Genomic DNA, 17205 nt, shown 5'->3' with positions numbered 1-17205 from the left:
TCCTTGGTTTAGAAGTCGTTCAAGGGAAGGACGACATCTTTGTGTCGTAGGAAAGGTATGCTGAGGAGGTCTCGAAGAAGTTTAAGATGATGAGTTGTAACCTAGTTTCCACCCTCATGGAACTAGGCACAAAACTTTCTAAATATGCAGATGGAGACCGAGTTGATGCAAGCAAATACCGAAGTCTGATTGGAAGTCTCAAGTATCTTACAAATACCAGACAAGATTTAATGCTGAGTGTTGGAATAGCAAGTCGGTATATGGAGGAACCGAGGTATACTCATTGGAAGGCCCTAAAGAGAATTGTAAGGTATGTGAAAGGAACAGTGTCACTTGGCCTGATGTATATTAGGACGAATGACTACCGACTAGTCGGCTACTCATATAGTGATTGGTGTGGAGATGTTGATGACCGGAAAAACACGTCTGGATATGTATTCTTCATGGGGAGCATGACATTCACTTAGCTTTCAAAGAAACAACCCATTGTAACACTGTCAACATGTGAAGTAGAGTATGTTGCAGCATCTTGGAGTGTCTGCCACGCAGTTTGACTTAGAAACCTTCTAAGTAAACTGCAATTAAAGCAAGAAAAGGGAATTGTGATCCGAGTTGATAACAAGTCGGTCATTGAATTGGCAAAGAACCTGGTCAATCATGAGAGAAGCAAGCACATTGATGTTTGATTTCACTTCATCCGAGAACAAATGAAAGAAGGAAATGTAGAGTTGGAGCACGTCGAAAATCGAGCAGAAGCTGTAGATATGTTTACAAAGTCGTTGCCATCCTCTCTGTTCGAGAACAATAAGATGATACTCGGAATGAAGGATAAGAAGAACATTTAAGTTTATGGGGGGATTTTGTTGGGTAAACTTAAATGTGGGTAGATGAAAGTTGCTATATTAATTGTCTAGGAGATTGTAAAAGGTTGAGAGTGGATCTAGAATTAATTAAGCATGCAATAAAATTCATTAATTGTGAGTTAGGTAGTGGTTATATTTAATGAATATAATTGAAGGGTCATGTCCAAAGGCCTATAAAAAGACTATGTAGTGTTTCATTGCAAAATACAACAAATCTGAATATAAAGAGTATTTATCCAGAAAGACTTCTTTGTGAACACTTCTTAGCACTCTGGAAAAATTGTCGTTGAAAGGTAACTAAAGGTGGTAGGTTAAGTTCCTATCCAAAAACTAGGTAACATTGCTGAATACGTGTGTGTGTGTGTATTTGTGCATATGTATAGTGTATATGCTGAAGCTCAATTATTGTTGGCCCTTCCAACAAAACTGAAAGGTACTCTAGCATATGCGTTTGTTTTAGTGCAGATCAAAAGTAACTGGTGGTAGTGCGAGGTCAGTTCTTGGCATCACAGTGGGGACTAGGGATTCCTCGACATCTGGTTCTGCTGTGAACATCATGTTTGTATACTATTAAGATCTCCCACTTATACACCCAGGAATATGTATGAGAAAGCTATACTATGCTATCCTCCTCTTTGACAGATATATCAGTGTTTTGGTGTCCTGCAACCTCTTTGACAGATAGATCAGGAAACTTTTCTGTAGAACATGTTGATTCTCTTCGTTGCCAGACTAATTGGGTGTACAAATTATTTCATGCATTGCTCATAAATAACAGTCTTGCACAATGGCAGGGATTTACAGTCTAAGAATTAAATCTTCAGGGAGTAAACGTACACAAATCATTAACATACATATTTCAAATTCAAATTCCCTGCCCAGTTTTTCTTACCCTAATTATTTTTTCTTTCTTAGATTATGATTTGAAGAAAAATAAGTTGTTTCTCATAAACGAAAATACATCATTAATCTTGTACTTGAATTGAGATACCTAGTAGAACTCAAATAGAAACACTTTTATGATATATATCTATATGTGTGTATCATCTTTTTATATTAGTCTGAACTATATCCAACTTAATGTTATTTAGAAAATTACGCCATCATTTTTATAACCTTTTTTGTTTCTATCCAAACAGCAGCTTTTATGAAAATCACAATATATTTCCTTTTATAAATGAGCCTTTGATTTGATAACATGTGCATGCCTTGGCCCATTGTCATGTGAGGCATATACTCCACTTACATTACACAAAAATTGAGAATGAAGTTGTGCAGCAGAACAAGAAGCGAAGAAAAAAGAGCAGAAACATTATTAGGTTTAAGAAGAAAGAGTAGAGGGTCCCTTGTTTGATCCTCTGAGGTTATGGGCTCCAAATAAATATAGCTCCAGCGCTTAAAAGCAACTGGGCAAGCTGGTTTTGGACGTTGAGCCTTATGAGTTCATCAGCACCACCTATAAATCGTTGTCCAATGAACACTGCTGGTACAGTTGGGCGACAACCCAGCTGAATCAGTGCCCTTTCTATTTGCTCCCCATTTGCCATTTTGTCAACCTCTATATCTGTACGGTTGGCACCGAAGCTGCGTATCAGAGCCTTCACAGAATGGCAAATGCTGCAAGTGCTCTTGCTGAAGATCACCACCGGCTTCTCAGCATAAAAAGATGCCAGCAACTCCATTGCTGCAAAATCTTCAAGAATTTTTGTTTTTCTCTGTTGAAATTGAGCTCCAGAGAAGGTCTATTTATATTAGTTTCACCTGGTTTATTCTGGTAGCTGTGCATGTAGAATAACATCTAAAAAAAGGTTCTGAAAGTTTTGTGGTTAGTGGATTCCTAATATTCCTTCTTTGAGTTTGCCAAAATGAATGAGGAGTAACATATGGTCACCTCATTGTATCCAACCCATGATCGTGGCTATGTTAAGCTTATAGCTCTATGCATATTGTTAAAAACAAATGCAGGGATTTGAGAATGTAGCAACATCTATACCATGTTTTGCCTTTGTCTTTTACTAAAGAGAGTATGAAATACTGTAGGGAGAAGATACCGATTAAAGATAATGTATGTATGATATCGTAGGCATATTTTTGTTTTGTTAATCTAGCCCAAACATGTCACTAAAATATCCAAAAGGATCGCATAGAAAATGGGAACAGAAAACGCTACTCTGGCGTGTCCACAAATTTTTCCAATTTTCTCACGTTTTAGAGCATATGAATTTTACCCAACAGTGGCAAACTTAGCAGAAGCCTGTGGCATATTCCTACCAATCACTCCTCCAATGAGTAGTGGTGGTATATTATTGAGTTATTTAACCAAATCAATATTATTTACTTACCAAGTTATTTTAGGTAACTTTATAAGGTGAATAAAGATATCAAATTATGAAGCTCAAACTGCAATTAATTTTGGTAAAATACTTCACACTAAAATAGACGCATGTTTTGTCTTCTCCTGCACTCATTTTGATTGTCTTTGAAAATATTTAATTATTAATTTAGTTCTTATTAGTGTTTAAGTTTTATTTTCCGATCGTATTTTAAATCCTATAAATTGTATTTTAATCTTTGTATACTATTTTAGATACTTTTTTGTCTCTATACTCTAGAATCATATATAACGACTAAAAGAAATTTGCAATAATGTAGAGATTAAAAGAAATGAATTTTAAACTTAAAAGACTAAAAACTAAAATTTGTTCACTTCTAAAGATAAAACAATTCTTTTACATTTTTAAAGAAAACAAAATTCAATCTTTGATTTTTTTTTTTCTCTTTTGAAAAATGATCGAATTTTCCTTCACTTGTCTCCGTACTATTAGAATATTTGTAATCTTATAAACTAATATTCATTTATCAAAATAATCTTTGGTATTTTATAACCGCATGAAAAAAATATTTATAATATTCTTTTAATATTTATTAAAAAAATATATATTGTAGATAAAATTAAACTTGTAGTTTTATTATTTGCATTTTTTTATACTAAAAGTAAAATTATTATTTAATTACTACGATACATCTTAATATATATATATATATATATATATATATATATATATATATATATATATATATATATATATATATATATATATATATATATATATAAAAGGAGATCTCATTTCACCATAATTGTTAGTCACATGACCAATTTAGATAATAATTTATAAAATAAATAATTATTAGTTACAAAATAATCAGTATTATAAATAAAAAATCATAATTGGTCATTAATTAATTAATTAAAGACTAATTTAAAAATTAATATTGTAAAAAAAGCGATGACTAGTGACCACTGACTAGTTTTATTTGGTAACTAAAACTTTGGTAGCTAAATTTTAAAAATTAATTTAAAAATTAATTATAATTTTTAATTTATAATAGTGACTATTTTAATAACAACTTTTTATCATTAAAATTGGTTGTTAAGGAGGGATTTTCTTGTATCTAAAGCTAAATGTTCTCAATTAAATATTTTTCATAACTAATGAAGTAAATATTTTAATTATTTATGAAGCAAAATTTATGATTGTTATGTTAGCTTAAACTATATTTACTAATATTTTTCAATATTTTATTTGTATAGATAATTAATAATATTTTTTTCTAATATATTTTGTGAATTTTTAATTTTGTTTTTGTAGAAATGCTTAGCAATTATCGTATTCAACGAGCCATTTTTTTTTATTTGGGTTACAAGTAGCTTAATGTGAACTCATATATAATATAACCCGTTGAAGTTTGATCATATAGTTTAAATATACATTGATTTTTATTAGCATAATTGGGCATCGAAAAAATAATGTTAAAACTATAACAATTTTAGTTGACATGACTAACCATAAAGAAAATGATGTTAAAGTTACAAGGATTTTAATTTGCAAAGTTGGTCAATAAGAAAATAATGTTAAGACCATGGACGTGAACGAGGCGGGTAGAGTACTAATAGTAGCTCACGTACCTTATCTGTTGGATAAATACTTGTATCGTACTCGTATCCATATTCATTGAATATCCGTTATGCAGGTATCCGCATAAATTTCTAATTATCCACGGGTATCCGCAGGTATTTACAAAAAAACTAAAAATAAATATTTAACAACATATTTTAATCGTAAATTCAAATAAAATACAATACATAACATTCATAAATTTTAAACAAAGCCCAAATAACGCATTTAAATAGTGTTGAATGACAGTTTACAAAGAAATGATTTTTTTTAAAACTAATTGATAAAAAAATAACTCATTCAAAATCAATATGTTAATATTTTAATCATATTTTTTTTAATTTAAATTAGAGTATAGCAGATACGGATATCCACGGGTACGGATATTATGATACTCATACCTTCCCCGTTAACATGCAAGTATTAAAAATATCCGTACTCGTTACCCGCGGGTATCCATTTCTTACCCGTTGTGAATTTTATCCGCGAATACTCACAAGTACAAATTTTTTTGACATCCCTAGTTAAAACTAACAGTTTTATTTAGTACAACTGACCAATTACAAAACAATGTTAAAACTATAATAAAATAAGGGTTGAATATGTTTTTGTCCCTCAACTCTTAGTCAAAATTGGAATTAGTCTCTTTTTGAAACTTTGATTCAATTTAGTCTCCAACTTTAGAAATCTAGTCTTTTCAACCAAATTTTGTTAGATTTATTTAACGTTTCAAATATATTTCATGATAGCATTTAAGTTGTTTATACCGTTTGACACATTTTTGTTTCAATGTTAACTAATAAATTATCATGAAACGCATATGAAACATCAAATAAACTTAACAAAAATTTGGTTAAAAGGATTGAATCCGCTCAATTATAAAGTTATAATAGTTTTATAACTAACACAATTGATTCATGAGAAAGTAATATTAAAATCAGAACAATATACTCTAAAGCTCAAGTGAAGAATTCCCAATTACTTTTAAGTAGAATATCAAAGTCTTTTTGATAAAATATAAATAGATAAATAACCTCTTCATGATTTTTTTTCAATAAACATTCTTTGTTTCAAGACTTAATTCTTATATCGACTCTTCGGCATTTGATTTTTCTATGAAAATTTCCAGTACTACTGTTTTATTATTGTTCAAAATTTTAATATGGCAAATGTGAATATAATATTTTCCACTTTAAAAATAGCATGAGAGAATTAACATTCACGTAGATGGAATAGTAAGAAAATAAGGTCACGTTCACAATGTCAATAACTGTGTTGTCATATTTCAGTATATTTGTGAATGGGAATGCAGAAAACTAGAGGTGATTCCTTTGGTATTTGATCGCACTTGGAAAATGAAAAACAGAGAGAGAAAAAAAAAGAAGTTTATCATTTCAATGCAGATTTTCATCCAATGATATGTTTCCTTTTTTTCTGGGGCGTTCCATTCCAAGATAACATTAAAATTACATTGTCATGTTGACATTATTCATATTCTTTTAGCAACAGAATTTTACACGTGGCTACTGCTGGGAAAAATAACCCAGTCACTCCTTGTCCCAAATTCTATCTCTGAGAATGTTCCATAATTAGGATAAACGTTTCAAAATAAAGCCAAAGATCTCTCCATCCACAATGTTGTCATTTGAACTATCCAAATGTGATGATTACTTTAACAACATTTATCTAAGGAGATAGAATGCTAAAATATTAGTTAACATGAATCCAAATGTGATGGAGAGACAATATTAATGTAATATGAATCTAATTCAAATAAACACTCCTTTAATAACTCTTGTCTTACTTTCTGTAAGAAAAAATAAATAAATAAACTTTCAATATAAAATTTGTTTGAGTCCGTTATCAAAACTAGTCATGAATTATAATAGAGTTAATAAGTATTTCAAATGATTTACTAGGGAGACATGACATCAATAAAAAATGAATTCAACTCACATAAAAATTTGATATCACTCTTGTTAGAAAAAACTTCAAGAAAGATAACTATATAATAACGTGAAAATTTGTATAGCACATAACCCTCCCAAGTAGACACTCTTCAAAGTAAATATTTAACACAAGTTTAAAGTATTTTTGACTTAGGCAAGAAATATTATGGACTTAGAGTTACTTATAACTCATTATATTGTCGCTAACACTCATTCCTTAACTTATCCTACCTGATATGAGATTTTTCAAGATGTATTATTTTCATTAGCCCAACACAATGAATTTATAAATCTTATTTCTTATATAATATTCATATTTCTCATCTTATTAAATATTTATCTTTATCGCCTTACTCGTAAGACTTAAACTAATAATAATTAAATTTTCCAACAAAATATTTTGATTACACAGACTAAAATACACATAAACATCATGACATTGTTTTCTCTTTATTAGAAGTAATATTTTAAAATATTATATTTCGATTCTCATAATAATGATGTATAAATTAGTGATTTTACCAATGTTATTGTGTAATGTTAGTGTGTCATGCATGCAATTTCATCCTATGCTTATTTGAAAAAGAGAAAAAATTCGAAAGAGTATTTCTATTACGAAGTATAGTTTATGCAAGAGTGTAATCCTCCATTTATAGAGTTAGGATAAGCGTTTTAGGTCAACTACTCAATTCACAATGCCATGCTTTCAATAACTAAAAAATGCTAAGCACCTCAATACAAGCATAACTTATCATATAACTTTTCCAGATTTTACTTTATTTTTTAAATATATTTCATGATTTATTTAATGCTAAATTATTTAATATTTTATATTAAACTAATATCACTTAGATGCTTATTTGATACAAATTGTAAGAACCCAATTTCTTTGCTTTCCTTAATCTTTCTTCTCTCTGCCACTCACACAACAGAAAACCACACCACGATTCACTGCATCTTTCTCCCTCTCCTCTTCCTCTGCCCTCTCTGCCTGATCATCTGAATTTCTCTCCCTCTGCTACAGAAATCCAGACCTGAGGCTAATTCAGGACTCCTCCCCTCAGCTACGATCCCTTTTCCTCCATGTAAGTGACTCCAAACCTCTACACTCCTCTCTAATTCGAAATCTGTAGAACCCATTCCTGTTGAGTTAATTTGGAAACCCTTCTCATACTTGGAATCTGCACTTTCAGCTTACTAAGTGGTACAACTGAAGTGCTCTTGGGTGGGAGGATCCTAGCTAGTTAGGAAGATATATAGAGGTAAGGGAAGCTAACTCCTCTTCTCAAATTTGAATATAAAATCCATGGATGAGCTTGAATTATGTAATTGAGTGATGAATTTGTGTTTGTATTGCGTGAATTGGTGAAAAATTACTTGATGATTGATAGAAACTGGTATGTTGCATGTGGGAATAGGTTTGTGACCTGGTATTTTCGCCTAGGCGAGTTACTCTCGCCTGAGCGAAAGCATCAGGACACGCACCTCTGTTCCTGCGCGAAGTCTCGCCTAGGCGAGCTGGAGTCGCCTGAGCGAGATACGATCGCGTCTAGGCAAACCAGTCTAGCCTGAGCGAGAGTTCGCCCAGGTTTTTCTCTTTTTGCACTATTAGTGTCTCGCCTAGGCGAGACTGGCTCGCCTGAGCGAGATAACCTCTCGCCTAGGCTAGACTTTTTAGATGAATATAAGTTATGAGAAGATGAGGTTAAAATGAAATTTCAAGGGAAATCCAAGTGGAATTGTAGTGTGTGTAAGGATGTAAGGAATCTATAATGGTTGGTATCCTGAAACTCCAATAATCATTCAAGCTCAGATAGAGTAGAATAGATTATGTCGTGAGGAGTAGCAGGAGGTCTTCGTCGTCGGACTTGATCAAGTCTTAGACGTGGAGGGGACTTACCCTGGGAACGATCGGGTGAATACTCCATGTGTCCAGAGTCTGCAGAGTTTGGGAACCGTTACAAGTGCAAGCCACCAAGAGCTCCAACGTCACTTACACAATCCGGATATCGAGTCTATAAATTATGATTGAATTATATGCTATGAATGATATCTCTAATTGCGAAGTGTATTGATGTTGTTTCTTTCAGTTAGCTTACCCTTCTTGTTTGTGTTGTCTGCTTTTGCATATTATCTTTTTGCAATGATCACCTATGTTTGGTGGGAGTAGAGCAGAAATCAGATGGAGATACCCCTCCTGAGTAGGAGTTGGAGCCTGGCAAGGAGTGTCCGCTGTAGTTATAGATTTTTTTGGCTGTACGTTTTGGAGTTTATGTAGATTTGCATCCTTTCCACCTACCCTTACCTGGTGTGTGTGTGTGTGTGTGTATATATATATATATATATATATATATATATATATATGTATATATTCGTAGATGTAACAGTTTGGAGGATTGTACTAGATTCCTATACTTTGTGTGTATGACTGTTATCCCTACTATCTGCTATGTTCGATCATGATATAATGTTTTGTTTGATAGTGTGAAAAACTATTAAATGGGATGTTACACAAATTACCTAACTTAAATAAATTACTTTATGGAGTTAATCACGTCTATAACCATAAAAAAGAAATAGTTGATATCGGTTTGTGAAAATGCTTATTTTTTATTTTAAATATAAACTTGTTATCATCGATGCATCTTGATTTATGTTGTTAAAACTTTTAATTAAGTATTATAATAATTTGATTTAAATTTTAAATGTTACAAATATATTAAATTGTGCTTTATATTTAGCTTTTTTAATCATAAGTTATAATATCGTGTTCTTTTAATATTATCTTGATTTTTTTAAATAAAACAGATAAATAGATGATTTTCTTTATAATCTAATATTAATTTATGAACAAATTAAAAAGAAAAATTTAGAAAAAGTATAGGAGAGAATAAAATAATCTTCACTTTATAAATTTTAATTTTGATTCCTTTATAAAACATATCTTATGTATTATTTAATAATTATAATTCTCTAGTTAAGTGAAGAGGTGAAACAATTAAAATTTATCAATGTTTTCTTCTTAAATTTAATTTTTGTATTTTTCCTTAGGGATTAAAAGAAAATAGACCCAATGTTATTAAGCATTGTCACGTGCCTGACGCACGATTTCATGCTTCCACATTACAATGGCGTTCCCAATTTGAAAGTTGCACGAGCATGACGCGAGTACTCTTCATTTTATCGAGATTTTGCACTTTTTGTAAATAGAAAAGATATATTATATAAGTTTTTTTTTTTGTAGTTTATTGATGTATTTTGTATATATAGTTAAATTTGACAAAATATGAAGTATTTATATAATATTTTTTAAATTTAAATAATACATAAATATATTTTTATATTTATGTAAAAGATAGTATACAAAAATTGAAAAGCTTTCCAAAAAATAATTTAAATAAAAAGATATTGAGTGTTTAAAATTCTTCTTTACTTAATATAAATTTATTGAATTTGAAGTTTGAAATTTTGATTATCACTTTAATGTTTGGTTTTCTCTCTCTTTTATATATATATATATATATGTCTTAATTTTCTTTTTTTCTTTTTTATGAAATTACACCTTCATTCAATCTGACATATTTTATTATATTTCTTCTCTTATCAATTTCATTTTCTTTATATATTATAGATTTCACGGTAATAATATTAGACATTCTATAGATGTTAGATTGTAGTTCTTTTTTCACTTGATTCTATTGGACATCAAACTTGGTTAAGAGATATCCATCACTTTTAGTTCTAATACTTCTTTTATTTCTTCTCCATTTGTAGTCAACTCCTCTTACATCAAATTCAAAGTAAATATTTGGTTTTTCATAATAAACTTTGAATATTTTTAGGTTGTTTGCATATTTAATAAAAAAAATCATTTTAAAAGGATACCTTATAACCTTTATGTAACATATGAAAAATACTTAACAAATTTTAAGACATCAAAAGTTAATTCGATACCTAAATAAATTTTAGTTCCATTTTTTCTTGTCCCTTTCACAACAATTTGTTCTCCATTCTAATTCTTTAGAAATATCAAATTTGTTGAACTCGTTAAAACGTTCTTGATCGTAAGTCATATGATTTCTACTATAAGAACCAAACTTAAATTAAGCCTTTGATGGAAAGGCTATCATATATATAAATCTGAATCTATCATATTAATAATCACAACTAAAAGTAAAAGGATACCTAACTTCATAATGATAATAGAGAGGAGAGGTTTAACCTTCTAGATCAACACATCTTTTTTTGAGAGAACTCTTTAATTATCTTCTTCTTTCTTAATAATAATGGGGTGCCACAAAATAGAAAAAGAAGAAATATGATATGGTAACCTGACCTATTTATTAAAAAATGATATTATCCTTTGGTATTTCTATTTACCCATTACAAAATAGAATTACTCTTTAATTTATTATACATTAAAGATTCCATAACATTTTGAGATACATAATTGCCAACCTACTTTAATATCATTTGATCACTTTTAATTTGCCACAACAGAAGTAAATGTCCTTAATATCTTTAATATATAATTATTCATATATAAGACTAATATTAAATTAAGTATCCAACAATATACCACTTGGATTATATATGTAACTTTTAAATTATATATTTTATCCAATGTATCATTCATCAATTCAATCCAATCATCATATCAACATAGGATCAAAGTAGTCTTTGTCCCCATTTCCAAGATTTTATCCTATGTTGTTTAACAAGAACGACAACTACTAGGAAACAATGTATTCCCAATTATTCCTTCAAATACCAAGAAAACCGTGACTAATATTAAGGTAAAGATTTAGTGCACAACAAATTTTGCTTCAAAAGATTGTTGTGAAATTTCTAGTTATGCATCGATGAATTTCTCTTTTACAAGCCATATGTACAATTCGATAGAACATACTTATATGACAAAGTGTAGAAAAATTCTTTTTCTTTTTGTCAAAGGCACAAAAAGAAATTTATAAATAGTCATTCAAACTTTTATAAAATAAAGAGACATTATTTATTTTAGTGTAAATATATTTTTGGTCTCTTAACTTTTAGTTAAATTTGAAATTAGTTCATTTTTGAAACTTTGTTCCAATTTAGTCTTTCAACTTTAGAAATGCGTAAATTTTTTTAACTAAATTTTGCTAAGTTTATTTGATGTTTTTAATGCGTTTCTTAGTTAATATTGTACCAAAATTGTATCAAATGTTGTAAATAACTCAAATGATATCATAAAACGTGTTTGAAACATCAAATAAACTTGAAAAATTTTGGTTAAAAGGACCATGTCCACACAGGTCTAAAGTTAAGGAACTAAATTGAGTCAAAGTTTCGAGAGGAGACTAATTCTGATATTCACTGAAGGTTAAGGACCAAAAACATATTTAAATAAAATTATCTAACTTTTTTCTCAAAATTTTATTATCAATAGATTTTAATATTACACAAGTAATTAGATTAAAATACAACATATAACAATTCATTTCAAATTTTAATTTTAAAAAAAATCATCCTAATTAAATAAGTTGGTAAATTAGTTGCATTTAGTAAATTTGTATATTAATTATATTAAAGAAAAACAACATTTAAGTTATAATTATTATAGGAATATATTTTAACACTTTTTCCAATCATTAATTTTAATTTAACTATTAAATTCAAAAACTTTATTAAAACTAAGACAATTATACATCGTCCATTAATTAATTAGTGACATAAATTTTGAAAAATAATATTTTAATTTTTTTTCTTCAATTTCTGATTTAAAAAAATAGAAAACAAGCCAAAATTTGATTTCTCATAACTGAATTTCGAGTAACTATAAATTTGGAAACCAAAATTCCACTTTTCATATAAAATTTTCACTGTACAAAAGTACACGGTAGGAAATTCTTTTCGATGGCATGTGTGCTAATTGGGAAAGAAATCTTCTCTGACACACAAGACTACCTATAGGCTGGTACTTCCTACAGTCCAATTTTTTCTTCTTCACCCCTCTAATTTATAAAATATCCGTCTTATCCTTCAGTGTACACCTAATTTGTTTTCTCTCCCTTGTGCAGCAAATCCTCCTTACCTTCTGCATTCTCCCTGTACCTACTCTCCTTGCAGCAAATCCCCCTTATTTTTTAAGATTTATTTCAATTTGATCTATTAGAGCATTAACACTATGTGTCACATATTAGTTTGTGAACTTTTATATTTTTTTTTTCTTAATTTTTTTTTTGAAAAAAAATAACTAACACATGTCAAATTAAATTTATGTCACGTAATTTTTTTTGATTTTTTTAATTAAAAAAAAAAACAATTGACACATTCCATACTCGAAAATACATTCTAAAATAGGAAAAATATTTGCAGAACAAATGTTCTAAATTTATTTCTAAATCTGAAAATACATTCCAAAATACTCGTTCTGGAATTTTTTTAATATTCTAAAATTAATATTGTGTAAAGTATTTCTAGATACAAAAATAACTTCCAAAACATCTTTTTTGAGATATAAAAATATTCTTGAACATTCATTAATGTATTCTCAGGTCTAGAAATATCTTCTGAAACATCTATTCTATAATATTTTTTTCATATTTCGGATTGGATGTTGTGGAATATTAAAAAAATGAGAATAAGTTCTCCAAAAAGTAAATTCAAATCCTTCCGAAATACTCATTTGGTAAATTTCTTTCTTTTATTCTAAATTGGATATTCTAGAAGGAATTTTTTAATTCAGAAATACATTCTGAAACATTTAATTCAAAAAAATATTAAAAATAAAGAGGTGCATGGATTTTTGTTATATTTTTTATGACGGGAAGTTTAAGGAGTACCACTTTTATGGGAGTGCAGGAAGAAAAACAGAGAGGTGCAGAAAGAAACACACTATATAGACTATTTAATCTTCCGGCATAAAACTTGGGCCTTCAACACTTCATGGGGGAGCCTTCTCCCTGCACCTCCAAGAAATCTTCTGTACCCCCAAAATTTACATTTCTGTCCTTATTTAATATCCTGTGAGAATGGTTGAAAGTGGGTATGGACGCAGTAAATTTCATTTACTGCGTCAACCTCCCTGCACCCCCAAAACGTTACTATACGTTACTAATGTACTCCCTCTATTCTCCATCATCCATTCATTCGTGCTTCTTCAGTCCTTCATTCTGTGCAATGGTCCCTCTCACTCGTGCTTCAGCCCTTCATTCTCTGCAGTCATTCTATCTGTGGTGGTCCCTAGAAGAGGTTTGTATCCTCATTTGTTTATTCATGCATTTGATTATTGTTTTGTTTATTCTGTCACACTGAGTATGCATTATTGTGATTATTATTGTGATTGAAGGTTGATTCTTTGAAGGAAGTTCTTCTGAGTAACTGCGTTAGCTCCTCCAAGTGGTATTTCCGTCAGGTTAGCCTTCATACCACCATAAGTTTGTAAATTGAATTTGTTTGAAGGGATTGTTTGGAATTCAAAATGTATGGGAAACGGAATACAGAATCCGTTTCAAAACTGTATGAAACGGATTCTGTATTCCGTTTCTAAAAAAATTTGCAAACTTTTTTATGAAACGGAATACAGAATCCGTTTCATACAGTTTTGAAACGGATTCTGTATTCCGTTTCATAAAAAAATTTGCAAATTTTTTTAGAAACGGAGTACAGAATCCGTTTCATACAGTTTTGAAACGGATTCTGTATTCTGTTTCGTATAAATTATGATTTTCGTATCATTGCATATGTATCAGAATTGAATAACTTATTTCGTTGAAATTTCCGCTCCTTATTTGTATGGATGTTTTGTCCAACACATCAAACACTTGAAGTCCAAACACTTGAACATGAAATAGAAACCAAAATTTTGTTTTTCTAAACGGATTACATAATCCGTGTGTTAAAGATGTGAAACGGAATAGCTATTCCGTTTCATAATTTGATTTTGTGTGTTGGTGTGTATATTGTGTTATTGGTGAATTTTTAATGTGAGTCTGTGTGATTGGTGAATTTTCTAACTTAAATTATGCAATGAATATGAACATGCAATTAGTTTTCAATTTTTGAATATGAACATGCAATTAGTTTTCAATTTTTGATACGTGTTGCATTCACTCGTTTTCTGTGATACATGTTGCATTCTTTATGCATTTAGATGAGTTATTTACTTATTAAAATTTCTTTTTTTATTATAGTTCATTATGGAAGAGCATCATTTTAGTTATTTGAGTTTCTTGGATTCTCAAGCGGATTCTCAACAAAATTGTAGTCTCATGTCAGAGTTTTCTGATTTTGTTCATGATATCTGCGAACAAGATTATACATCTCATTTTACAACCGATGATATTTTCTCAACACGTGAAGATTTAATTAAATGGGTTAGAGGGGTTGCTTATAATCTTGGGTTTGTCGTTATTATTCTAAGATCGGATAAATACAATGGACAACCAGGAAGAAAGACCCATGTATTATTAGGTTGTGAAAGAGGTGGAAAATATAGAAAATACAAGTGTGATGCAGAACCCAGTTTATCTGGGACAAGAAAATGTGATTGTCCCTTTAGATTGAGAGGGAGACCCATCTCTCAAGGGGAGGGATGGGTGTTGAACGTAAAATGTGGTTACCATAATCACGATGTCTCTTCTACTCTAGTTGGTCACCCCTATGCGGGTAGGTTGAAGTCTACTGAACAGTCGTTGTTTGTTGATATGACCAAAAGTCAAGTCAAACTTGCAAATATACTTCTCACTTTGAAAGAAAAAGATGATTGTAATGTTACAACTCTGAAGCAAGTGTATAATGCGAGATATAGGTACAAACGTTCAATAAGAGGTTCAAGAACTGAGTTACAACAGTTAATGTTGATGTTGGAACGTGATCACTACATCCATTTTAGTAGATGTCTTGATGAATCTGATGTGGTAAGCGATTTAATAACAAGTTAATGTCAAATATTAATAGTTACTAATAATATGAACAACTAAATGTGTGACATACCAATAAACCACTGGAAGATGATGACGGTGACGTCCTCTGAACTGTTATGTCATCTGGCAAATTCTGACGAAGTCGGGGCACAAACACAAGGCTAGGTCGGTCTGCCTCAGCTCCACGTAAAATGTATGGATGGGAGACTCTCCTAAACCACTGCAAATATCCATCCGAACATGAAAAGGGAGCTGGTGCTTGGACCACTTGATGTACAACAAACTGCTCGTGCTTTTTCCACCGATCATCAATAGCCTCAAAGTCCATCATGGGAACCGAACTAGGCGGTCGTGGAATAGGCTGGATGAAGCCAAATTGTCGCAACACACGCTCCGGCAAATGACGTTGTACGACGGTCCCAACCCTCAGGAAGCCAGAAAACATGCTATGTGTTACCAGTTGTCGTGCAGCTCTGTGTGCTACATATGGGTTCCAAATCATCCCATCATATGTCAAGCCATACAACTGGACTCTAACATCAGCTATAGCGGAAATGGCGCGTCCAGTGACATAACGTAGAGCACGGGGTTCGGTCTCCACATATGTATCCCGTACTTGCTTCCTTCCCAATGTAGGGAAGTGCTCGTAAATCCAAGCCTGTATCAAATAATATTTCATTTAACCATTGTCATATAAAACTAAAAACAAGTGAAATAAAGAATAAAATGTTATATAAATGGGTACCTGCAGAAGAGGTAGATATCCAGCTAATTGCTTTGTATTTGCAAAGCTGGCATCTCCTAGCTGCTCATATAAGTGGACAAGAGCAGCAACTCCCCAACCATATGTACGACATGTGGAGAGATCTCTAAATAGCTCGAGATAATGTGTACGAACATAGGTGGCGCTTTTGTTAGCAAATATCGTGCACCCTACAAGGTGCAAAAGATATGCATGTGCAGCAAACTCCCATAGCTCGTTTTCACAACAGCTGTGATACAAGTCTCTCAACCAGCTCAGTCGGACCTGTGCACCCTGACTTTGATTCAGCTCCACACATGCCATGGCCCAGTCAACACCAAGAAGTGTCGTCAAAATCTGAACAGAATCTTCATATTCCAGATTTTCAGTGGAGCAAAAGTTTCCATTGATGGAAAGATGGAGAAGTGACCATACGTCATCCAAAGTGATGGTCATCTCCCCAATGGGTAAATGAAAAGTATTAGTCTCGGGATGCCATCTCTCCACGAAACCCAATACTAACCCAAGATCGATATATTCATATAAAATATCGCACAAAGGCGATAATCCAGAAGCTAACACAAAAGGTGCAACCGCAGGGTGAGGACGTCCTAATTTCTTAACTTTTTTAATATGGGAGACCACTTTCACAGCTCGATCCTACCAGAAGAAACAAACAACAATAAAAATACTTAACAACAACAAAATTAAACCTATATAAAAACTTCTTACTGACCTGACCATCCCATATCATGCGTGCAACATGATCCTGGTACTGCGTCAATAAAG

The 17205-nt window shown here is 31.0% G+C and overlaps 1 pseudogene; it reads right to left on the bottom strand.

The window, feature by feature from the left end:
• Positions 1 to 1094: 1094 nt before the first annotated feature.
• On the bottom strand, positions 1095 to 2776 carry LOC114189701 (monothiol glutaredoxin-S1 pseudogene; annotated as a pseudogene).
• Positions 2777 to 17205: the final 14429 nt, after the last annotated feature.

This window comes from Vigna unguiculata, chromosome 7 (genome assembly GCF_037176805.1).
Source record: "Vigna unguiculata cultivar grain cowpea cultivar isolate G323 ecotype 2 chromosome 7, ASM3717680v1, whole genome shotgun sequence".
Classification (NCBI taxonomy): Eukaryota; Viridiplantae; Streptophyta; class Magnoliopsida; order Fabales; family Fabaceae; genus Vigna; species Vigna unguiculata.
The sequence above is the reverse complement of the archived record's forward strand: the minus strand, read 5'-3'. Positions and strand labels throughout refer to the sequence as shown.